We start from the raw sequence: 27,701 nt of genomic DNA on the forward strand, positions 1-27,701 counted from the left end.
CACAGCAACGTGAGAGTAAATGTTTCAACATTTTGAAGTCTCTTTTCTCTTATAGAAAAATGTGAAACACACACAAAGTTACTTACTAAAGTGAGAATTCAAAGTGAATTTCAAGTGTACGGCCAAACTAACTGACGTGGAAACTATTCTCTAAGTCAGCTATGCTTCTACTTCGGCTACTTTTGAATTAAACTTGATATTCACTTTGAATTCTCATTCCAGTGAAAACCCCTGTCTGTGTTTTATTCGTAATAAAACGTATTGTCTTGTATTACTATTGGAAAATACTGAAAATGTATTTCAATTCCATGTGTAGAGAAAACATCTTAGAAATCAAGACAAAATGATGGATTCAAACAGAAGGGCAAATGAAGAATCAATTTGGAATGCACAGGTAACAGTCTAATAATATGGACAGTATAAACATTTACCCTTTGATTTATGAAGAGGCATTAACAGCCATGTCGAGTTTTACGTTTCTTTACTACATGCAGTTTTTGTAGTAAGGTTTGTTCATCATGTTTATTAAATTGATATATTTAGTACTAAATGTTTTATTTCTGAATGAAGAATTAAGAGAAGGAAAGTGTTCAAATGAAACAAATCTCGACAGAGATACAGATAGAACAAATAATCTGTGTAGGCCATATAATTGTTCAAAAAAATAACATTGTGTACTCATGCCCTTCAAGTCTTTGTTAATAAATTATTCCTGAAAATGAATTATTGCTCTTGACAGAATTAACTGGAAGAGCACCTGTATGAACAGAATTCTCTAGCAATCCCCAACCCTCCCTCATTCCAAACTAAAAAAAATAAAGACTTGACAAATATAACAAAATTGTTTAAATGTATACACACACACACACACATTCTGGTTTTGTATATCTGTCATGCATTTATGAATTGGCCATTCTGGCTCCAGTCCTCTCTTCTCTCCTTCCTGGAAATTATTGTGTTTTGTTAATGGGGAGTGGGACCATGCACAGATTGCTGTGTTCAGTCTAGGAGGGCAGAAACAAAAGGATAACGTAGGCAACGTCACTATCAGAGCTTAAAGCCAGAGATTAATTGAGCCCTGGTTTAAATAATGTAGTAAATTAGATTAAACGGTGCGTAATAGGGTGCTTTGTCATGATAGATGGCAGAGTCCATATAATAAAGTTTCCAAAATATTCAGTACCGTAATAAAAATGTTCCTGGCCATGTCTAACGGACATTTAGACAGATTCACAGCAACGTGAGGGTAAATGTTTCAACATTTTGAAGTCTCTTTTCTCTTATAGAAAAATGTGAAACACACACAGAGTTACTTACTAAAGTGAGAATTCCAAGTAAATTTCAAGTGTACGGCCAAACTAACTGACATGGAAACTATTCTCTAAGTCAGCTATGCTTCTACTTCGGCTACTTTGGACTTAAACTTGATATTCACTTTGATTTCTCATTTCAGTTAAAAACCCTGTCTGTGTTTTATTCGTAATAAAACGTATTGTCTTGTATTACTATTGACATATCCTGAAAATGTATTTCAATTCCATGTGTAGGCAGCCGATTTCGGAATTCAAAACAAAATGATGAATCCGAAACAAAGACTGCACGAAGAATTAATTGAGGCAGTAAAGGTAATAGTCTAATAATATGGAAAGTATAAACATTTACCCTTTAATTTATGAAGCGGCATTAACAGGCATGCTGAGTTTTAAGTTTCCTTACTACATGCAGTTTTTGTAGTAAGGTTTGTTCATCATGTTTATTAAATTGATATATTTAGTACTAAATGTTTTATTTTCGAAATGAAGAATTTAGAGAAGGAAAGTATTCAAATGAAACAAATCTCAACAGAGATACAGATAGAACAAATAATCTATGTAGGCCATACAATTGTAACATAAATAACATTGTATACTCATGCCCTTCAAGTCTTTATTAATAAATTATTCCTGAAAAGGAATTATTGCTCTTGACAGAATTACCAACTGTAGGCACAGAATTCTCAAGCAACCCCCAACCCTTCCTCATTCCAAAAAAAAAAATAAAAACTTGACTTGTTAAATATAGCACAAATAGTTTATATGTACACACACACACACACACACACACATTCTGGTTTTGTATATCTGTCATGCATTTATGAATTGGCCATTCTGGCTCAAGTCCTCTCTTCTCTCCTTCCTGAAATTTACTGTGCTTTTTAGTGGGGGCGGGACCATGCACAGATCGTTGTGTCCCGTCTAGGAGGGCAGAATCAAAAGGATAACGTAGACAATGTCACTATCAGAGCTGAAAACCAGAGATTAATTGAGCCCTGGTTTAAATAATGTAGTTAATTAGATTAAACGGTGTGTAATAGAGTGCTTTGTCATGATAGATGGCAGAGTCCTTGATATAATAAGGTTTCCAAACTATTCAGTACTGTTATAAAAACGTTCCTGGTCATGTCTAACGGACATTTAGACAGATTCACAGCAACGTGAGGGTAAATGTTTCAACATTTTGAAGTCTCTTTTCTCTTATAGAGAAATGTGAAACACACACAGAGTTACTTACTAAAGTGAGAATTCAAAGTGAATTTCAAGTGTACGGCCAAACTAACTGACATGGAAACTATTCTCTAAGTCAGCAATGCTTCTACCTCGGCTACTTTGGAATTAAACTTGATATTCACTTTGAATTCTCATTCCAGTGAAAACCCCTGTCTGTGTTTTATTCGTAATAAAACGTATTGTCTTGTATTACTATTGGAATATACTGAAAATTTATTTCAATTCCATGTGTAGAGAAAAAATCTTAGAAATCAAGACAAAATGATGGATTCAAACAGAAGGGCAAATGAAGAATCAATTTGGAATGCACAGGTAACAGTCTAATAATATGGACAGTATAAACATTTACCCTTTGATTTATGAAGCGGCATTAACAGCCATGCCGAGTTTTACGTTTCCTTACTACATGCAGTTTTTGTAGTAAGGTTTGTTTATCATGTTTATTAAATTGATATATTTAGTAATAAATGTTTTATTTCTGAATGAAGAATTAAGAGAAGGAAAGTATTCAAATGAAACAAATCTCGACAGAGATACAGATAGAACAAATAATCTGTTTAGGCCATATAATTGTTCAAAAAAATAACATTGTGTACTCATGCCCTTCAAGTCTTTGTTAATAAATTATTCCTGAAAATGAATTATTGCTCTTGACAGAATTAACTTTAAGAGCACCTGTAGGCACAGAATTCTCTAGCAATCCCCAACCCTCCCTCATTCCAAACTAAAAAAAAATAAAGACTTGACAAATATAACAAAATTGTTTAAATGTATACACATACACACATTCTGGTTTTGTATATATGTCATGCATTTATGAATTGGCCATTCTGGCTCCAGTCCTCTCTTCTCTCCTTCCTGGAAATTATTGTGTTTTGTTAGTGGGGAGTGGGACCATGCACAGATTGCTGTGTTCAGTCTAGGAGGGCAGAATCAAAAGGATAACGTAGGCAACGTCACTATCAGAGCTTAAAGCCAGAGATTAATTGAGCCCTGGTTTAAATAATGTAGTAAATTAGATTAAACGGTGCGTAATAGGGTGCTTTGTCATGATAGATGGCAGAGTCCATATAATAAAGTTTCCAAAATATTCAGTACCGTTATAAAAATGTTCCTGGCCATGTCTAACGGACATTTAGACAGATTCACAGCAACGTGAGAGTAAATGTTTCAACATTTTGAAGTCTCTTTTCTCTTATAGAAAAATGTGAAACACACACAAAGTTACTTACTAAACTGAGAATTCAAAGTGAATTTCAAGTGTACGGCCAAACTAACTGACATGGAAACTATTCTCTAAGTCAGCTATGCTTCTACTTCGGCTACTTTGGACTTAAACTTGATATTCACTTTGATTTCTCATTTCAGTTAAAAACCCTGTCTGTGTTTTCTACTTAATACAAATATTGTCTGGTATTACTATTGACATATCCTGAAAATGTATTTCAATTCCATGTGTAGGCAGCCGATTTTGGAATTCAAAACAAAATGATGAATCCGAAACAAAGGCTGCACGAAGAATTAATTGAGGCAGTAAAGGTAATAGTCTAATAATATGGAAAGTATAAACATTTACCCTTTGATTTATGAAGCGGCATTAACAGGCATGCTGAGTTTTAAGTTTCCTTACTACATGCAGTTTTTGTAGTAAGGTTTCTTCATCATGTTTATTAAATTGATATATTTAGTACTAAATGTTTTATTTTCGAAATGAAGAATTTAGAGAAGGAAAGTATTCAAATGAAACAAATCTCAGCAGAGATACAGATAGAACAAATAATCTATGTAGGCCATACAATTGTAACATAAATAACATTGTATACTCATGCCCTTCAAGTCTTTATTAATAAATTATTCCTGAAAAGGAATAATTGCTCTTGACAGAATTACCACCTGTAGGCACAGAATTCTCAAGCAACCCCCAACCCTTCCTCATTCCAAAAAAAAAAAAAAACTTGACTTGTTAAATATAGCACAAATTGTTTATATGTACACACACACACACACACACACACACACATTCTGGTTTTGTATATCTGTCATGCATTTATGAATTGGCCATTCTGGCTCAAGTCCTCTCTTCTCTCCTTCCTGAAATTTACTGTGCTTTTTAGTGGGGGCGGGACCATGCACAGATCGTTGTGTCCAGTCTAGGAGGGCAGAATCAAAAGGATAACGTAGACAATGTCACTATCAGAGCTGAAAACCAGAGATTAATTGAGCCCTGGTTTAAATAATGTAGTTAATTAGATTAAACGGTGCGTAATAGAGTGCTTTGTCATGATAGATGGCAGAGTCCTTGATATAATAAGGTTTCCAAAATATTCAGTACTGTTATAAAAACGTTGCTGGTCATGTCTAACGGACATTTAGACAGATTCACAGCAACGTGAGGGTAAATGTTTCAACATTTTGAAGTCTCTTTTCTCTTATAGAGAAATGTGAAACACACACAGAGTTACTTACTAAAGTGAGAATTCAAAGTGAATTTCAAGTGTACGGCCAAACTAACTGACATGGAAACTATTCTCTAAGTCAGCAATGCTTCTACCTCGGCTACTTTGGAATTAAACTTGATATTCACTTTGAATTCTCATTCCAGTGAAAAACCCTGTCTGTGTTTTATTCGTAATAAAACATATTGTCTTGTATTACTATTGGAATATACTGAACATTTATTTCAATTCCATGTGTAGAGAAAAAATCTTAGAAATCAAGACAAAATGATGGATTCAAACAGAAGGGCAAATGAAGAATCAATTTGGAATGCACAGGTAACAGTCTAATAATATGGACAGTATAAACATTTACCCTTTGATTTATGAAGCGGCATTAACAGCCATGCCGAGTTTTACGTTTCCTTACTACATGCAGTTTTTGTAGTAAGGTTCGTTTATCATGTTTATTAAATTGATATATTTAGTACTAAATGTTTTATTTCTGAATGAAGAATTAAGAGAAGGAAAGTATTCAAATGAAACAAATCTCAACAGAGATACAGATAGAACAAATAATCTGTGCAGGCCATATAATTGTATAATGTATAATTGTATAATGTAATATAAATACGATTGTATACTCATGCCCTTCAAGTCTTTATTAATAAATTATTCCTGAAAATGATTTATTGCTCTTGACAGAATTAACTGGAAGAGCACCTGTAGGCACAGAATTCTCTAACAACCCCCAACCCTCCCTCATTCCAAACAAAAATAAATAAATAAAGACTTGACCTGTTAAATATAACAAAAATTGTTTAAATGTATACACACACACACACACATTCTGGTTTTGTATATCTGTCATGCATTTATGAATTGGCCATTCTGGCTCCAGTCCTCTCTTCTCTCCTTCCTGGAAACTACTGTGTTTTGTTAGGGGGGCGGGACCATGCACAGATCGTTGTGTTCAGTCTAGGAGGGCAGAATCAAAAGGATAACGTAGGCAACGTCACTATCAGAGCTGAAAACCAGAGATTAATTGAGCCCTGGTTTAAATAATGTAGTTAATTAGATTAAATGGTTCGGAATACGGTGATTTTATTATGAATGGCACAGTCCTTGAAATAATAAGGTTTCCAAAATATTCAGTACCATTATATAAACGTTCCTGGCCATGTCTAACGGACATTTACACAGATTCACAGCAACTTGGGGATAGATGTTTCAACATTTTAAAGTCTGTTTTCTCTTATAGAAAAATGTGAAACACACACAGAGTTACTTACTAAAGTGAGAATTCAAAGTGAATTTCAAGTGTACGGCCAAACTAACTGACATGGAAACTATTCTCTACGTCAGCTATGGTTCTACCTCGGCTACTTTGGAATTAAACTTGATATTCACTTTGAATTCTAATTTCATTGAAAAACCCTGTCTGTGTTTTATTCTTAATAAACCGTATTGTCTTGTATTACTAATGGAATTTACTGAAATTATTTCAATTCCACGTGTAGAGAAAAAATCTTAGAAATCAAGACAAAATGATGGATTCAAACAGAAGGGCAAATGAAGAATCAATTGGGAATGCACAGGTAACAGTCTAATAATATGGACAGTATAAACATTTACCCTTTGATTTATGAAGCGGCATTAACAGCCATGCCGAGTTTTAAGTTTCCTTACTACATGCAGTTTTTGTAGTAAGGTTTGTTCATCATGTTTATTAAATTGATATATTTAGTACTAAATGTTTTCGTTTCGAATGAAGAATTTAGAGAAGGAAAGTATTCAAATGAAACAAATCTCAACAGAAATACAGTTAGAACAAATAATCTGTAAAGGCCATATAATTGTAATATAAATAACATTGTATTCTCATGCCCTGCAAGTCTTTATTAATAAATTATTCCTGAAAATGAATTACTGCTCTAGACAGAATTAACTGGAAGAGCACCTGTAGGCACAGAATTTCCAAGCAACCCCTACCCTCCCATGTTCCAAAAAAAAAAAAAAGACTTGACTTGTTAAATATCACAAAAATTTTTTAAATGTATACACACAAATACACACACACACACACACACACACATTCTGTTTTTTTTTTTTTTTTTTTTGATTCAAATTTCCCTTTATTTTGTTGTGCATAAAAGATTACAACTTTGCCTGTATAGCCACAACAGCTTCAACAGGTGCGATGGTCACAGAGTTTTGAACAAAATTATGGCATGAAATCAACTTACATATGTTTTAGTCATATAAACGTTTCCTAGTATAGTTAACAGGTTTAACTGTAGCCTTATATCATTAAAGAGACAGCAGCCTAAGGTCGAATGAGGTTGTAGCGAGTGTGAGCCGTGGGGAACAGTGCCCTGGTTGCGTATTTGTACATACATTAGTGAAGGCAGATATGTGCTTCAGGGATAATGTGTAGGTTTACATTTCCATGGTCAAGCATATTAAATGACTGTAGAACAGAGAATACCCTAAGCTCACAGCACCAAATTTAGTCAGGTGATGTCATTATGTATGCCAGTTCTAGTTGTGGCGAAAATGTGAGTTCCATCTAAAACGAATGGGGGGCGGCCTGTGGGCAGCAGGGAGATGTGGGTCGAGGTATCCCTCCAGTCGCTTTAGCTTGGCGCATGAGGGAGTGGGCTTGGAGGTCCTCGGGTAGTAGGTCATTTTGTGGTGCGTGTCTGGGGGCCCGTCACTGGAGGCCTGTAGTGTGTGTTTGTCAGGGGTCCCCGATGGGGCCCCTGGGAGCCGCTTGGGATGTGGTATGTGCTGGCCTCGTCTAGGTGAGGGAGTGGGTCATGTGTGTCTGGTATTCAGAGAGGCTCTCTTTCTTGGAGTCGTCGCTCCGGTAGGGGGTTACGGGCGGTATGGGGTAGTAGATAGGGGGAGCAGTGATGGTGGGGAGTGGCAGAGGGTTGGAGTGGGCTGGGGTGTGAGAGGTGAGGCGTGGACCTCAGGGGCCCGCGCCCGGGTCCGCGTCCCAGCCCTCATTCTGTTTTTTTTATATCTGTCATGCATTTATGAATTGGCCATTCTGGCTCCAGTCTTCTCTTCTTTCCTTCCTGGAAATCACTGTGTTTTGTTAGTGGGGAGGCAAGACCATACACAGATCGTTGTGTTCAGTCTAGGAGGGCAGAATCAAAAAGATAACGTAGACAACATCACTATCAGAGCTGAAAAACAGAGATTAATTGAGCCCTGGTTTAAATAATATAGTTAATTAGATTAAAGGGTTCGGAATACGGTTATTTTATAATGGATGTCACAGTCCTTGATATAATAAGGTTTCCAAAATATTCAGTACCATTATATAAACGTTCCTGGCCATGTCTAACAGACATTTACACAGATTCACAGCAACTTGGGGATAGAAGTTTCAACATTTTGAAGTCTCTTTTCTCTTATAGTGAAATGTGAGACACACGCAGAGTTACTTACTAAAGTGAGAATTCAAAGTGAATTTCAAGTGTACGGCCAAACTAACTGACATGGAAACTATTCTCTAAGTCAGCTATGCTTCTACTTCGGCTACTTTGGACTTAAACTTGATATTCACTTTGAATTTTCATTCCAGTGAAAAACCCTGTCTGTGTTTTATTCTTAATACAAATATTGTCTTGTATTACTATTGGAATATCCTGAAAATGTATTTCAATTCCATGTGTAGAGAAAATATATTGGATATCAGGACAAAATGGTTTATCCAAAACGAACGCCAAGTGAAGAATCATTTTGGAATACACAGGTAACAGTCTAATAATATGGACAGTATAAACATTTACCCTTTGATTTATGAAGTGGCATTAACAGCCATGCCGAGTTTTACATTTTCTTTCTAAATGCAGTTCTTGTAGTAAGACTTCATCATCTTTATTAACTTGATATATTTAATACTAAATGTTTTTATCTTCAAATGAAGAAGTTAGAGAAGGAAAGGATTCAAATGAAACAAATCTGAATGATGCTTGGAGTGTTTGTTTCATGGAGTTACCGTTATTTATTAATTGGAATTAGATAACACTGTAATCATAGTGTAGATGTTAAAAGGTAATTGAGGCCTACATCCTTTTATATTAGCGTCCCTGACTTCTTTGGAAAGTGAATGTTGGGTTTGGAGGTTAGAAGTTTCAACTTTCTAACATCTCTTCTCTCATATATATATATAAATGTGAAGCACCCTTAAGGGTAATATATTATAGTGAGAATTCCAAGTGAATTTCAAGTGTAAGATCAAACTAACTGACATGGAAACAATTCTCTAAGTCAGCTATGCTTTTACTTTGGCTACTTTGGAATTAAACTAAATATTCACTTTGATTTCTCATTTCAGTTAATCAAAATGTTTTCTACTTATTACAAATATTGTCTTGTATTACTATTGACATATCCTGAAAATGTATTTCAATTCCATGTGTAGGTAGCCAATTTCAGAATTCAAGACAAAATGAAGAATCCGAAACAAAAGGTACACGAAGAATTAAATGAGGCAGTACAGGTAATAGTTTAATAATATGGGAAGTATAAACATTTACCCTTTGATTTACATAGCGGCATTAACAGCCATGCCGAGATTTAAGTTTTCTTTCTACAGGCAGTTCTTTTAGTAAGGTTTCTTGATAATCTTTATTAAATTGATATATTTAATACTAAATGTTTTATTTTCGAATAAAGAATTTAAAGAAAGAAAGGATTCAAATGTAACAAATCTCAACCGATATATGGATAGAACAAATAATCTGTGTAGGCCATATAATTGTAATATAAATAACATTGTATACTCATGCCCTTCAAGTCTTCATTAATAAATTATTCCTGAAAATGAATTACTGCTCTTGACAGAATTAACTGGAAGAGCACCTGTATGCACAGAGTTTCCAAGCAACCCCTACCCTCCCTTCGTTGTGTTAAGTCTAGGAGGGCAGAATCAAAAAGATAACCTAGACAACGTCACTATCAGAGCTGAAAACCAGAGATTAATTGAGCCCTGGTTTAAATAATGTAGTTAATTAGAGTAAACGTTGCTGTGGCAAACCTAGCCACTTCTGGACGATATATAGAAAAGGTTGTCCGCAGGCTGTATTGTGTCTTAGGTAATTCGGCTGTATGTACAATGTATATGGTAATTCGCATGCTGGCAGCCGTAAGCTACCAGCATGCAAGTACTTCGTTCGGCGAACCACGGCTATCCGGGCTGTTCGTCGAACGAACACGGGCCCCCCAGATGGACCACACATTCATAGTCGTGTGGCGCTCGTTAACCGATTGCAACTATGTTGCAATCGGTACTTAAAGGCTCTCCTAGGTGGCCCCCGTTCGGCTACCAACCATGCGGCGGTCGGCCATCTTGGATCCTTTGTCTCTCCAGCGGTGTTCAGTCGTCGAGGGCCTGGAACCGAAAACGGCTACTCGATGATACGAACACTGTTGGACTTCCAGAGCGTTCGGGAGGTCCGCTCTCAGCACATTACGTTCCCCATCGGTGTTCGGTAGTTTCAAACCGAACTCGATGGGTAAGTGTATTTCGTGCGGCGTTCGGTTAGTTTAGCTGGGATCTGAGCGGTATTCTCCCTAAATGTGCCCGCAGACCCCAGCTATCTACCGAATGGTTGTTCGTATAAAAGCGATGCGTAATATGTGAAAAATAGATTTTTATATGAATTGTCAGTTTTGCTGCACGAGGGTATAATCTACTTAATCGTCCATTTTAGTGGGAGTATCCCTCTCGTGCAGCAATGCCTGTTGGGATAATTACAATGCCTGATGGGAGAAATCCCCTGTAACATCTGTGAGGAAACCCCTTGCATGGGGAACTGCATAAATATGGAAGTCTGTGAATAAAGCGAGTTAGTTGACTCCCAAACTGTGTTTCGTCCGGTTATTGGGAGGATTGGGATATTGCCTTACTTTTCAGCGCTGACTGTGGATATACCTGTGATACCAGCGGAGATCGTGGATTCTAATACTGCACTCCGCTACAGTTGCGTAAAAGGTTGCTTTTATAATAGATGGCAGAGTCCTTGATATAATAAGGTTTCCAAAATGTTCAGTACCATTATAAAAACGTTCCTGGCCATGTCTAATGGACTTTTACACAGATTCACAGCAACTTGGGGATAGAAGTTTTAACATTTTGAAGTCTCTTTTCTCTTATAGAGAAATGTGAAACACACTCAGATTTACTTACTAAAGTGAGAATTCAAAGTGAATTGAATGGCCAAACTGGTGGCAAGTGGCATCTTGGCAGCTGCACGCTTGACTTTTCTCAGTTCATGGGCAGTTATTTTGCGCCTTGGTTTCTCCACACGCTTCTTTTGACCCTGTTGACTATTTTGAATGAAACGCTTGATTGTTCGATGATCACGCTTCAGAAGCTTTGCAATTTTAAGAGTGCTGCATCCCTCTGCAAGATATCTCACTATTTTTGACTTTTCTGAGCCTGTCAAGTCCTTCTTTTGACCCATTTTGCCAAAGGAAAGGAAGTTGCCTAATAATTATGCACACCTGATATAGGGTGTTGATGTCATTAGACCACACCCCTTCTCATTACAGAGATGCACATCACCTAATATGCTTAATTGGTAGTAGGCTTTCGAGCCTATACAGCTTGGAGTAAGACAACATGCATAAAGAGGATGATGTGGTCAAAATACTCATTTGCCTAATAATTCTGCACTCCCTGTACATGGGTCCTTAAACTCTGGCCCCCCAGATGTTGCTGAACTACAACTCCCATGATTCTCTGGCTATCTATGTAATGCAAAGAATCATGGGAGTTGTAGTTCAGCAACATCTGGGGGGAAATACGTCCAAATTAAAGTGGATCCCCGTAACCAACCTGTCCTTGAGGATCCAGAATGTCTAACCTGCTTTAAGATTGATATATTGCAGCTGAAGCTCTATCGTCCCCCCTTGTATAGTCAGCCCAATATTAACAGAATAAGAAGAACATAAGAAAGGCTACTACACTCCAATAAGAGTCCATATATGCCAATAAAACTGAGGCACGCTGCTACAACTCGTCCGAGTTGAAGTAAACCCTCGACACCCAGAAAATCACAGAGGTGCCAGAGTTGCTAGCTTGCTTAGAGAAGGATGTGTTTAAGCTGTATCACAGCTATTGTTCTATCCTCTCCCCTGGCTTGCTGCCAAGTGGATGACTAGATAACATAAGCATACAGATAATAGGGCCGGTGCAAGGATTTGTTGGTACACAGGCGAAGATGATTTTGGTGCCCCCTCTCCCCCACCCCCAAAGCATCTTCACCTGTGTACCTCCTAACCCGTCTTTTGTTTCTTATTCCCTTTTTAAAATGTCTTACCCCCTTTAGTGTATCATATCTCCCATTTCTCCCAATTGTGTGTCTTACACCTCCCTTGTGTATCTCTTACAACCCCCCTTTGTGTTTCTTACTCCCCCCAGCTTCTTTGTGTGTTTCCTTCTCTTCCAGTCCCTTTGTGTGTCTCCTTCTCTTCCAGCCCCTTTGTGTGTCTCCTTCTCTTCCAGCCCCTTTGTGTCTTTTACTCTTACCAGCTCTTTTGTGTGTTTCTCTTTCACCACCAGTCCGTCTATCTCCCCCAGCCCCTCTGTCTCTTTTTCCTCTTCTCTAGCCCCTCTGTGTCTCACCCCCAGAGCCTTTGTATTTCACCCCCAGGCCCTTCTGTGTGTCGCTCTTATTCCCAGCCCCTCTGTAAACTTTCTCACCCCTAGGCCCATCTGTGTGTCTTTCTCCCCCCTCATGTCCCTCTGTCCCCCCTGTATGTCACTCTCCCTTCCATGTCCCTTAGTGTTCCTCTCTCCTCCCCTCCGCATCCATTAGTGTCCCCCCCTTACCTGTCTCTTGGTGTCCCCCCATTCCCCTGAATGTTCCTCCCACCCCCCCCGTGTTCCTCTTCCTTCTCTTTTAGTGGTCCCCCCCATCCTAGTGTTCCCTTCCCTTCCCTCCCCTGTACCTTAGTGCCCCTCCTAATGTTCCTCTCTCTCCCCCTTCTAGTGTTTCTCTCCCCTCCCTCTGTTTTTAGTGTTCTTTCCCCCCTTCCCCTGTCCCATAATGTTCTTCCACCCCTCCCCTGTCCCAAAGTGTTCTTCCCCCCCTCCCCTGTCCCATAGTATTCTCCCTCCCTCCCTATATTGTTCTTCCCCCGTCCCATAGTGTTCTTCCCCTCCTCTCCCATCCCCTATAGTGTTCTCCCCCGTTGAATAGTGTTCTTTCCTCCCTCCCATGTCCCATAGTGTTCTTTCCCCCTCCCCATACTGATCTTTTTCCCCCCTCCCCCATAGTGTTCCTTACCACCCCCCTGTCCCATAGTGTTCCTTACCACCACCCTGTCCCATTGTGTTCTTTACCACCACCCCTTTCCCATAGTATTCCTTACCACCACCCCTGTCCCATAGTGTTCCTCCCTTGGTCCCCGGTGTGTCTCCTACCTTTCTGGTAGAGTGGCTGAGCAGAGCAGATGGCGGTATAGGACCTTCAGTTTCCTGTACCTGGCCGGACTGACAGGAAGTGCTCTCTCAGTGAGAACTTCCTTTTAGTCTGATCGGGTACAGGAAACAGAAGTTCCTTCACCGCATTGTGCACTGCTCCACTCGGCCACGTTACACAGAGTGACTGGCAATAGGGAGCACTGTTTGCCTACCTCCTGCCGGTCACTCTAATCTAGCGCCCCCGAGACCGCTGTGGCTGCAGCGGCCGCTTGTGCCGCCTTATGGACGCGACGGCCCTGGCAGAGAACTGCTACATTTCGATACAAGTTCCTTCTGAAATGAATACAAACTAAGTAACCACTAGATAGCTGTGACAGATCTATCCTGCTGCAAGATTAATATACTCCAATTAACCCTCCGAAGTCTCACACCATATCTAATCCTCCTTACTATAATCTAGCCATATTGCAATCCTTACATGTCTAAATCACACACCCTATTACCTATACCCACACAGAAATCAATTGTGCATATCAAGTGCGTGTGAAAAAATAATAAAATATATTTTTTAAGGCAGAGAAATAAGAGCGTGTGGATATTTGAGCCAAATATTCCAATGGGAGTGAATACAAAGACTTTAACTCCCCCAAACAGAAAACACTCCCCTCTGTATGTTGATATAATTAGAGATGATAATTGGTATAATTATAGGCCGGGTATTTCTCCGATCTTACTATTCACTATTCTCGGCGATCTTGTAACTTTTGACTCTGACCCTGACCATGCTTCTTGCCTCTGACCTTTGGCCTCTAGCATCCTGTTCCCTAATTGTGGATTTGCTGGCTTCTGACCTTCAACTTGACTCTTGATATCATACCTTTGCTGCCAGCCCTTATCAACAGACTGCCTGTCTGTTCCTCTGACTTTATCACTTTCTCTTTAAATAAAGTTGCTCATGCCCTCATATCACTCTCAGGCACCTAAGATGGTTATGTCTGCAAGGAGCTTCTCTCCAAGCAAACAATCCGGTAGGATGTCACATAGCAACCAAGCCCTACAGAAGGCACAGGAACTACAGCACTTACTCAACAGGTGGCAGCATTGACTCAATTAGTTGAGGAACTGCAATGCAGTCAAGCTACCGTTCTTCTACGTGATCAACAGTGGGCTGAATCCACATCGTTACCTGCTTCTCCGCCTGCCTCAACTCCTCCTTCCATGCCACCTAGCATAACACTACCTGCTATCTCAATGCCAGACAAATTTACAGGTAAAAGGTCTGATCTAAGAACTTTCATCACTGCCTGTGAACTGATGTTAACCATGTTAGGATACGCACTGCAATCACATTACTATCCAATCAACCTCAAATGTGAACTCACCAACTACTTCATACCAACAGTCCTCAAGTGGCTTCATGTAAATCCTTTATTTCTGCTATGCAAGTCCTATATGATGATCCCTTAAGTGCATCTACTGAAGGTAGTACTATGCAGGCTTTATGGCAAGGGAGAAGACCTGTAGAGGATTACAGTACAGAAATCAGGGAGATGGCTCCAGATATGGGTTGCATCGAGGTTGGTCTCATGAACAAATACCGTCTGGAACTCTCTGACTCATTGAAAGGTGTGTTGGCCAGACTAGGCATACCGCCCTCTCTGGAAGAAATGATCCTGCTTGTTACCCATTTAGACAGACGCTTCCGTGAGCGGAGGTCTGAAAGAATAGAAGGGCCTACTTTGGCTCGAGTCCCTGAACAAACCACTTATACTTCCCCTGGAGAAAGCCTTGGAGAAACCTATGCAAATAGGGGTGGTCTGTCACCCTCTGTCAGATGAACGTAAGAGACATCGTTCACAAGGATTCTGTCTCTGACTTTACTGCGAAAGTGCCGAAGATTGCTGTAACCTCCTGAGACTGTACGACAGATGGAGATCTACATTTACGCCTCTCTTACACTTGAGGGGGGCAAACAAAATTATTTCTGTGTAGAAGTTTGTGTGTTTGTTTATGTTTGAGCAGTAGTATGTCTATTATTGTGTGTGTACAGAGTAGGCAGAAATACTTCCTACCAGTGTGCCATTGTAGTTTTATGTACCTGTCATGTATTTATGAGTTGTCCATTGTGGTCATAGTCCTTTCCCCTTTCCCTCTTGGAGATAGCTTTGTTCAGACTGGTGGGGTGAGGCTATGCAGATCATTGTGTTCTATCTGAATCCTCAGACAGAATATAGTGATTCCAGAGTCCTTCAGCCTGTGCTCCAATCAGGCAAACACCTGGCAGGAGATAGGGATGGGGCTTTTAACAGAGGGGGCGCCCCATCAGGCAAGTGCCTAAGCTGCTTAATGAGAAATCTGTCTCTCGCTCTATTTTCTCATGATATTTGAATTATTTGAATTGAATAATTTCCTTTTCTTTCACAGGCGACTTTTCCCAGGAGTGTAGAAACAATCAAGGGAATATCATCTGCTCCAATGAAGTCAGAAATAAAAAGTCCCACTCCAGGAAAGGTAACAGAATAAAAAATATTTATTCTATATATATATATGTTCATTTACTTCAGTGTGCCCCCACAGAATCTGTATAAGCAGCTTTTTTTTTTATGAAATGCTGCATGTACAGAGTTTATTCCCTTTGCTGTAACTCTTCTTCCAACAAAGTCGTTGCTCTTTCATTATTTAGTCCAGGACACTATTTATATGCAATTAATGTCATTCATTAGCCAAGAGTGACCAGCTGATGGTCTCAGCCATAGAATGACTGATGGGACCAGCCATTTGAGGACCCTTGGCATCGTGCAGAGACCCATGTTAGAGGGAAAACCATTGCAAAAAAGGCTGTAGTTGTTATGATGCTTGGAGTAACTCTTTAAACCATAAGGCTTTCAATCTTTATAATGCTACCTGTCAAATAAATTGGTCACATTGGAAAATTAAATTGATTTTGCTCCATGTTGTTAACAAGTAACAGGTCATGGGAGATCAAACCTGTGGTGTTACATGATCCTTTCAAATTCAGTCCATTATGTGACTTGTAGGAGAAGCTAAACTAATGAATTCACATATTTAAAATGGTGATTTTGTAGCTCATGGCAGTTCATTTACTTTTTCCAAGACCTTTTCAGATTTCTAAAGCATTAAAGGAACACTATAGTCACCTAAATTACTTTAGCTAAATGAAGCAGTTTTAGTGTATAGATCATCCCCCCTGCAATTTCACTGCTCAATTCACTGTCATTTAGGAGTTAAATCACTTTGTTTCTGTTTATGCAGCCCTAGCCACACCTCCCCTGGCTATGATTGACAGAGCCTGCATGAAAAAAAAAAACTGGTTTCACTTTCGAACAGATGTAGTTTACCTTAAATAATTGTATCTCAATCTCTAAATTGAACTTTAATCACATACAGGAGGCTCTTGCAGGGTCTAGCAAGCTATTAACATAGCAAGGGATAAGAAAATCTTAATTAAACAGAACTTGCAATAAAGAAAGCCTAAATAGGGCTCTCTTTACAGGAAGTGTTTATGGAAGGTTGTGCAAGTCATATGCAGGGAGGTGTGACTAGGGTTCATAAACAAAGGGATTTAACTCCTAAATGGCAGAGGATTGAGCAGTGAGGCTGCAGGGGCATGTTCTATACACCAAAACTGTTTCATTAAGCTAAAGTTGTTCAGGTGATTATAGTGTCCCTTTAAGTTAACTAACATACAGTACCATAGAGAATCTCACTTTCTTCAAGGTGCAATGCTTGTCGTCTGTTTCTCTCTATATTGTTATAAGCCAACTGCAATTGCTCTTTAAAACAATGAAATGTATTTCTTATATAGCACAGGAACTGGACATATTTAAGATGACTATTAAATAATTCCTTAATATACATATCTATATCAGTCAGACAGGAATAGGGAAAATATTATTATCATTATTATTATTTATTAAGAAAACAAATACTCCATGTTTTGTGTATTGCTCAATAGCCTCCCAATGCTTTCCTGTGGGAAAACCTAAAATGTGTTTTTAACACTACAGTGTCAGGAATATTTGTATTCCTGATACTATAGTGTTCCTTTATGGAATAAAAAATAAATATATTTTAAAAATAACTAAATAATTAAATACATAAATATACAGTATCTGTGTAATTAACTGCATATTGCCTCAGATAACAAAAATAAAAGCAAATTGATCCAATTTATATTTGTTATATGTGGTAATTGTGAGTATGAGTTCCTGTCTAGGCTCATCACCATCATGTTTTACCATTAAGCCAGTAAGGGAAATAATGAAGCCATTTACAATGCTAGGTGCTTACATGCAACTTCCATGATCAAATATATTATATTTACCATCAGATGCATTGTAGCTACCTGAATTTTCTATCCTGTGGAAATGAATAGACGTTGCTAGCACTATGTAGTTCCTGGTTTGTATGGTAGACTTAAACTTTTACATCGGTGTTGGATGCTTTCACTATCTACCAACACACTATGCCTAACTAAGAAAGGTGCAAAGAGAAAGAGACAAGTTTGCAAATAACCTATAAATATGTCTTAATTAAAAAATATACAAGTATAATATAGTGAAAGAAAGCTTTATAATCTATATATAAACCATATACAGCCATGGTGTACATGTGATACCTAAATAAATATGTCTCCTTGGCTAAGATCATCAGTATTGACTATCTCAGCCAATCCAATGCTTTCCTATAGGAACGCATTGGGAGGCTATTTCACATGTGCGGCAAAACACCCATGCTGGCCACTTTGCATTTTCTCATAGAAATGCATTGAATCAATGCATCTTTATGGGGAAAGTTCAGCGCCTCTATGCAAAGCGTGGAGATGCTGAGCATGAATGCTGTACATCGTGCACCGCTGATCCAGGAAGGCAGTGTTTACATGAAAAAGCCTGTAGGGACAGGTAGTAGACACCTTACCAATTACATTAAGCTGTATTTGTTCTGGTGACTATAGTTTCAGTTTAACTCCTAGAACACAGAGATGATGATGGGAAATAAAAATGTAAATACTACTCATATTTTGTGTTTACCTTGTTAGACTGTCTCAAGCGAGAAATCCAAGAATGGACTTGGAAGCTTTTTGTACAACGTCTTCTGCTGCTGCTTTGGCACATCCGACACCACCGAGGAATAAGATAGCTCCATCCACTTTACAACGGAAACCATGCAAGCCGGGCCAGACTGGGAAAACAATTCAGCAGGGTCATTTAAAGGCAGAGCAGCCCAATAGGAGGTGGCAGGGACAAAGAAGGGTCCCAGATATATGCATAAGATGTTTAGACTTTAAGACACCATTGTGTCTTAAGTTAATGTGACACCAAAACAGGGCCTTGTATACATCATGTTTCAGTTCAAACTAAATTAGGTTATACCTTATATATAGTTATACACCGCAAACCATCCACAGGGATAAAGTTTTGTCAGTTTTAACTAAATCAATAACAAAAAAAGTGCGTTGATGTAGACATACTAAGCTAGTATTCTTTTATTCTCTTTTAAACTCTGTTTTTGCTGTGATGTCTGTTAAAGGACTACTATAGTGCCAGGGAGGGCCAGTGCAAGGATTTCTGCCGCCCTAGGCAAAGATCCATTTTGCCGCCCCCTCATGTCCCTCACTCACTGACCGACATGCACTGACAGACACACACTCACACTGACATACACACACACACACACTCACTCACTGACAGACACAGACACACACACTCATTGAAAGACACACACTAACTGACAGACACACACTCACTCACTCCCTCACTAACAGACACATACACAGACACACATTCACTGACAGACATACACTCACTCACTGACAGATACACAGACACACACACACTCACTGACAGACACACACTCACTCACTGACAGACTCACACTCACTCACTAACAGACACACACTCACTCACTAACAGACACACACACTTACTGACAGACAGACAAACGCTCACTGACAGACACACGCTCACTGACATACATACGCTCACTGACATACATACACTCTCTCACTGACAGATACACACACTCACTGACATACATACACTCACTGACATACATACACTCACTCACTGATAGACAGACAGACACACGCTCACTGACAGACACACGCTCACTGACAAACATACACTCACTTACATACATACACTCACTCACTGACAGATAGACACTCACTGACAGATAGACAGATACACACACCGTGGCGGAACCAGCCTCGCCACTGGGCATTGGAGAAGACTGATTGCCAGCCTCCTGCCCTGTGACTATGGCCCCATGTTAAAATGCTTGATTTTCCCCTGCAAAGACACGAAAGCTGGGTCATTCTGTACTTTCTCTATGTGAGCAGTTACCCCAGTTAGCTATGCCATGGAGCCCATTCGTATAAGGAAAGACTATGTGAAAGACTTTGGCTCCATGGCAATTAAACTGTATGTATGTGATCTGAGCGCCATTCAGTCATAATGTGCGCTCAGATCTAAGCTATCTGGGGATATGTTGAATGTACCTGTTTTATGCAATAGTTGCACAGTGATATATTTTTATGTATTTTATTGTATTTTGTTACCATGTGGCTAATGGAGTTTTGCCTCTGTCCTTGGAGATAATTGGATTACTTCCCAATTATCACCAGGATAGAAGACTCTGTGGAACTGGTTTTGGGCAGAAAAGCCATGCTTCATTTGTCAAATAGGACTTTCCCTTAACTTTTTAACCCCTGAACCGATTGCCCTGATTTTTGAGTATGTGTATATTTCAAGCATGCTGATTCTGAAAATGTATGTGTTACGTGAATGGCATGTTTATTTTGGAAGTTATTAATATTTTGTAAAAACTGTATTTCTCTGCCTGTGATAATTATATTACCCATTGTGTTCAGTAATCATATCACAGGCAGAGGGGAGGATTCTGTGTGGGAGTGTCTGTGTGTATTGTACGGATTGATTGGTTGTATTTCAAAGCCCTGTGGGCAGTACTATGTTTGTGGATTGTGAATAAAAGAGGCTGTATGTGCCAGTACAGTCAGTTCTGCTTGACCTCAAAACGAAGTGTTGTCTCGTTATTGGGGGAATTGGATTGCATGCTGATTGCCAGGAGTGTAAGCTGATTGTATGCTTTTCCTGTTAAGCTGTTTACAGCATTTATATGCTTGAGAGCATTTGTATGCTTCTCCGGTTCGGTGGTTGTGGTGTCTGCTGCAGTGCTTGGAGTCCTCAGGGAGCGCTAGGAGCATCCTTCAACGGAGGTACCCAGTCAGGGTGCCCGTCGATCCATTACATTGGTGTCAGCAGCGGGATGGCGTCCTAGTGCGAGGTAAAGCAGCTCAGAGACACCGTTCGTGGATTTACAAATTGAGGGCGACGCTAGTGTTCATACAGCGTCCCTATCTACAGAAAGATTTGGGAAAATGGGGTTCGTGGACCCCTGGGCAGCACACACACCTGAAGGAGAGAGTGAATTGGAATGGAGAGATATTGCCCGTAAAGAAGTATGGTACGATGCCCTGAAGGAAGTCCAGTATCAATGGCAGCAGCGCCTTCCTGGTGTCGCATACCAGTTGGAGGAACAAATGGCCTGGCGGATGCTGCTTCTAGGAGACCAACCCGGAGGGGAGCGGGTAAGACAACTTGAGTACCTCGTGGAAAGGGAACTGAGCCTGGACGCCTCATACCGGGCACTGTGGTGGTGCACCGTCCAGCCAGAGACGTGGAGGGCAGAGGGCATCCAGCCCGATGGGGAGAACTACACTAGCCTTGGCCTGTTGTGGAAGGCCTTAGCGGAAGACGTCGACTTCGGCAGTCCAGCAGAGTCACGGTACTGGGCTATCTTGCATTACCGAGGTGAAATGTTACAGGGCCCGAGATCTATTGGACTGGGAGAAGACCTCCGCCGTTTCGCTGCCATGGAACGAGAGCTGGAGATGGACTATGTGGAACTACTAAACTCGTGTCAGCCACAGAGCATGGACGCAGAACGGGAAAACTGGGTGGCAGACCCAGATCTGCCAGCCTACAGCTGGGAAAACGCGTCCGAGGTACCCCCTGCTTCACTACTAGCTGCAGAAGTAGGGGACCTCATAGACTGGTCCTGGAGAGACCCACAGATGGCAGGTGGAGATGGGACCGAGATCTCTCTACCGTCCCTACAGGGATGCTGGGCAGTCGGCCCAGATCCCCAGCGGCAGAGTACATTACAGGGAGGAAAGACCACCAGATTTACTCCCCAGCGGCAGAGCGCATTATTGGAAGGGGAGACAGTCGGTCTCACTTCCCAGCAGCAGTATGGGTTACTGGGAGAAGAGACAGTCGGTCTCTCTCCCCAGCGGCCAAGAGAGTTATTGGGAGAAGAGACAGTCAGCTGAGTTTGTTATTGGAAGGGGAGACGGTCGGTCTCACTTCCCAATAGCAGCACGAGTTATTGGGAGAAGAGACAGTCGGTCTCTCTCCCCAACGGCAGAGTGTATTACAGGAAGGGGAGACAGTTGGTCCCCCTCTCCAGCATCGGAGAGAGTGTCAGGGAGAGGAGCCGGTTTCCACCTCTCCCCAGCGGCAGCTTATTCCCCAAAGGGGAGACCTTATTCTCCCAGATGGGACCGGGGTCTCTGCACCCGGTCTACAGGGGTGCGGGACAGCCTGCCCAGATCCCCAGCAGCAGGACTGTTTATCAAAAGGAGAGACAGTCAGTCTCCTCCTCCAGCAGCAGCACCGGGTCCAGGGAGAGGAGCCTACCACCTCCTCTTCACAGCTGGGCTCCAACCAGACTACTCCAGCTGAAGTGCTGGCACCAGGGCAGAGTACTGCTGGTCTCTGCCCACTCAGCAACCTACAGATCCGGAGTACCCTTACCCCACACAGCCATTATGGAGCCCCTGGACAAAGACTCGCTGCACGTTTCCCCAGGTGCAGTAACTTTTCATTGTGGGTGGGCTGCACTACTGACTATGTTTTGTGGGTGGGTTGCTGGACTAACCAAGGCACTGACCGACAGGAGGCCATATACCTTGATAGTCTTTTTGGGATAGGGGAGAAATGTGGCGGAACCAACCTTCGCCACTGGGCATTGGAGAAGACTGATTGCCAGCCTCCTGCCCTGTGACTATGGCCCCATGTTAAAATGCTTGATTTTCCCCTGCAAAGACACGAAAGCTGGGTCATTCTGTATTTTCTCTATGTGAGCAGTTACCCCAGATAGCTACGCCATGGAGCCCATTCGTATAACGAAAGACTATGTGAAAGACTTTAGCTCCATGGCAATTAAACTGTATGTATGTGATCTGAGCGCCATCCAGTCATAATGTGCGCTCAGATCTAAGCTATCTGGGGATATGTTGAATGTACCTGTTTTATGCAATAGCTGCACAGTTATATATTTTTATGTATTTTATTGTATTTTGCTACCATGTGGCTAATGGAATTTTGCCTCTGTCCTTGGAGATAATTGGATTACTTCCCAATTATCTCCAGGATTGAAGACTCTATGAAACTGGTTTTGGGCAGAAAAGCCATGCTTCATTTGGCCAAATAGGACTTTCCCTTAACTTTTTAACCCCTGAACCGATTGCCCTGATTTTTGAGTATGTGTATATTTCAAGCATGCTGATTCTGAAAATGTATGTGTTACGTGAATGGCATGTATATTTTGGAAGTTATTAATATTTTGTAAAAACTGTATTTCTCTGCCTGTGATAATTATATTACCCATTGTGTTCAGTAATCATATCACAGGCAGAGGGGAGGATTTTGTGTGGGAGTGTCTGTGTGTATTGTACGGATTGATTGGTTGTATTTCAAAACCCTGTGGGCAGTACTATGTTTGTGGGTTGTGAATAAAAGAGGCTGTATGTGCCAGTACAGTCAGTTCTGCTTGACCACAAAACGAAGTGTTGTCTCGTTATTGGGGGAATTGGATTGTATGCTGATTGTCAGGAGTGTAAGCTGATTGTATGCTTTTCCTGTTCAGCTGTTTACAGCATTCATATGCTTGAGAGCATTTGTATGCTTCTCCGGTTCGGTGGTTGTGGTGTCTGCTGCAGTGCTTGGAGTCCTCAGAGAGCGCTGGGAGCATCCTTCAATGGAGGTACCCAGTCGGGGTGCCCGTGGATCCGTTACATTGGTGTCAGCGGTGGGATGGCGTCCTAGTGCGAGGTAAAGCAGCTCAGAGACACCGTTCGTGGATTTACAAATTGAGGGCGACGCTAGTGTTCATACAGCGTCCCATCTACAGAAAGATTTGGAAAAATGTAGTTCGTGGACCCCTGGGCAGCACACACACCTGAGGGAGAGAGTGAATTGGAATGGAGAGATATTGCCCGTAAATAATTATGGTACGATGCCCTGAAGGAAGTACGGTATCAACGGCAGCAGCGCCTTCCTGGTGTCGCATACCAGTTGGAGGAACAAATGGCCTGGCGGATGCCGCTTCTGGGAGACCAACCCGGAGGGGAGCGGGTAAGACAACTTGAGTACCTCGTGGAAAGGGAACTGAGCCTGGACGCCTCATACCGGGCACTGTGGTGGTGCACCGTTCAGCCAGAGACGTGGAGGGCAGAGGGCATCCAGCCGGAGGGGAAGAACTACACTAGCCCTGGCCTGTTGTGGAAGGCCTTAGCGGAAGACGTCCCTGGAGAGACCCACAGATGGCAGGTGGAGATGGGACCGAGATCTCTCTACCGGCCCTACAGGGATGCTGGGCAGTCCGCCCAGATCCCCAGCGGCAGAGTACATTAGAGGGAGGAGAGACCACCGGTTTCACTCCACAGCGGCAGAGCGTATTATTGGAAGGGGAGACAGTCGGTCTCACTTCCCAGCAGCAGTATGGGTTACTGGGAGAAGAGACAGTCGGTCTCTCTCCCCAGCGGCCAAGAGAGTTATTAGGAGAAGAGACAGTCATCTCTCTCCCCAGCGGCTGAGTATGTAATTGGAAGGGGAGACGGTCGGTCTCACTTCCCAGCAGCAGTGTGTTCCAGGGAGCCAAAGGTGACGTCCTTCCTCCCCAGCGGCTGAGTATGTTATTGGAAGGGGAGACGGTCGGTCTCACTTCCCAACAGCAGCACGAGTTATTGGGAGAAGAGACAGTCGGTCTCTCTCCCCAACGGCAGAGTGTATTACAGGAAGGGGAGACAGTCGGTCCCCCTCTCCAGCATCGGAGAGAGTGTCAGGGAGAGGAGCGGGGACCGGGGTCTCTGCACCCGGTCTACAGGGGTGCGGGACAGCCTGCCCAGATCCCCAGCAGCAGGACTGTTTATCAGTAACTCAGTGACATACATTCACTCACTCACTTATAGACACACACACAGACACACACACACACAAACTCACCTCCCTGAAGCAGCTCCTCACTCCTCCTGCCCGCTGTTTAGTATGCTAGGGCCGGAATGACGTGATATTCCGGCTCCCGGCATCACAGAGGGAGCGCGAGGGAGGAGTGAGAGGCTGCTAGAACAGCCACCCTCGCCGCTTGCCAGCTCCATCCACTCTCCTCCTCTCCCCTCTCACAGGTATTTAGTGGCAGAGCAGGCACCTGCCATCAAGGTAAGTGGGTAAGCACCTGCCTGCTCTTATTTACCTAGCTCTGCATCGGGGATGCCCTGAGGTGGCCACATGGCCACCTTCTGGCCCCCTGTTATAGGGCTCCTCTTGGCGCCCCCACCTTCGGGTGCCCTGACGATCAGCCTGGCACTCACTCACTTATAGACACACACACAGGCACAAAGACACACACATAAACACACTCACTGACAGTTAAGCTCAAGAGCTCGCCCAGCACTAAGGCCCCAGACAGGGGGAGCTCACCAGGAAACATCCCGATGGGCGCCCCCAGCAGGCCAGTGCCCTAGGCGAATGGTGCCAGGAAATCAAAGGTTAAAACCCCTTCAGCCACTTAACTTTCTCCAGCGCCGGGCTCCCTCTGTGCTGGGGAACTTTCCTCCCTCTTCCGACGTCAGCGCCGAATACGCATGCGCGGCAAGAGCCGCACGCGCATTCAAACCGCCCATAGGAAAGCATTACTCAATGCTTTCCTATGAACGTCAGCGTCTTCTCACTGTGATTTTCACAGTGAGAATCGCGGAAGCGGCTTCTAGTGGCTATCAGGGAGACAGCCACTAGAGGCTGGATTAACCCTCAGTGTAAACATAGCAGTTTCTCTGAAACTGCTATGTTTTCAGCTGCAGGGTTAAAACACCTAGACCACTTAATTGAGCTGAAGTGGTCTGGGTGCCTATAGTGGCCCTTTAACTAATTTATGTTAACCCATGCACTGCAAAAATAAAGTATTTTTTTAAAAAAAGGTCAAGTCTATGTAATTTAATTGTCATAGCCTTGTCTCTTTGCCAAGTTGAGGTAGATTAGGTTTGTATTTCTGTTTTCCTTAAATTTTTCAAATAGGAACTGATTTTTACATAACATTTATCATTTTCCTAACATGACCTAAATGAAAATCTAGGGTATTAACATGTGTACTTAATTATTAATGTTAGGGACACAGAGATAGAATTTGGATGCAGAGATCCTGCTGCATTTTACAAGAATGAGAAGTTAAACAAGAGTGTATGTTATTTTATTTTACTGATATTGCACGCATATACTTTTATCCAATAAACTCTGCTGTATATTATTGTAAGGGATTATTACATTTTTATATGTCTATATTTATTTATATTCAATAAACATTTTTAAAAGACAAAACCTTATTGCTTCCTGGACAATCCTTATTTTTTATTGTATTCTCAATTATTTATATTTTTGAAATTATTTTATCAACTACATAAAGATATTTATACGGTCAGCCCTGCTAAATTATATGCTTTAAGATTTTATAGTGAGAAATAGGGGTAAACACAGTGGTTACATGTGAGGACCAACGAAGGGACATCTACTCCAGAAGCTTTAAAGGGACACTATAGTCACCAGAACAACAAATGTTTAATGTAGATAGCGCAAAAACTCTGTCATGGCACTATTCTTGAAATATCAATGAGCTATTTGTAGCCCAGACATAGATAAATCTTCACTGTGGAGAGATGATATTATGTGAACTTGTAAAAGGCACTTGAAGTTTAGGTGCTAGGTACACTGTAATTAGCATACAATGCTGAAATTGTGGATCTTAATTAATATGACAAGAGCGACATATATATATATATATATATATATATATATAAAATATTTGGCAGATTTCCCAATATGCCTAATACATCAATACAGCATGGACCATTAGCATACCAGAACAATTTTCTATACACAAGTGGCAGAGTGAAGGTGCTGGTAGTGCTGCAGTTTGCTAAATCCCTTATTTTGTATGTCTTTTAAGTGTTGGTGCATTCTATTGTCTTTAATGGTTTGATATATTTGCATGCTTTACAATGTCCACAGCGATATATCCCTTTAGTTTCTGTTAACCATGTTTGAGGGGATTTTGGTGGCTCAAGGTGGCATGGACCAGTAAGTCGCGCAAGTTAGATGCACAACGTGAGGTGATGCTCGGAAATTCAGGGAGGTTATTGAATACATCTTTATCATGGATAAGTAACGGCCAGTTTTCAGCGAAGATTCTACGAACAGGGTCCCAAAGTTGGTCCTAGGTACCTATGCATCTTATGCAGTGAGGTACATACCGCAGTCGCAGGGGTCGCACCTGCATCAGGGCCCATCACTCCAGGGGGCCCTGCGGACCCCTGCGACCAGGTGCCCACCGCCATGTGATGCGGCCTTGGCCGCGCAGTATAATTGCCGGGGCCGCACGGGAAGGGGTCCATCGGGTGGCCCATGCTGTAAGGGCCACCCGATGGAAATGAATATCATCATCAGAGTGGGCCTGGTAACAGCGCGACTTGGCCCACTCTGATGATGTCAGATGCTGGGAGGAAGTGACTGCCCCGGTCACTCCTCCCAGCAACCACCGGCAGCCATGTAGGAGGAAGGAAAGGGGCCCATGGATCAGTTTTTCACCGGGGCCCCATGGATTGTGTGTACGCCACTGATCTTATGGTTGATTTTGTGGGTTTAACTCTGTTTCTAAGGATATTTGTCCTATCCATCTTGGAGATTTGTTGAAATGCTGTCTTAAGGATTCTGTTTGGACTCTTTGGCGCCATTCGGCATGGCTATAGACCAGTGATGGCGAACCTATGGCACGCGTGCCACAGGTGGTACGCCGGGCCCTCTCTGTGGGCACGCGACCATAGGTTCACCGTCAATGCAGAGTAGGCACCTGCCTGCCCGAAACGGCGCCTACTCTGCTTCCGGGTCGGGAGGCAGGGGG

The sequence above is a fragment of the Pelobates fuscus genome, chromosome 1 (genome assembly GCF_036172605.1).
Source record: "Pelobates fuscus isolate aPelFus1 chromosome 1, aPelFus1.pri, whole genome shotgun sequence".
Classification (NCBI taxonomy): domain Eukaryota; kingdom Metazoa; phylum Chordata; class Amphibia; order Anura; family Pelobatidae; genus Pelobates; species Pelobates fuscus.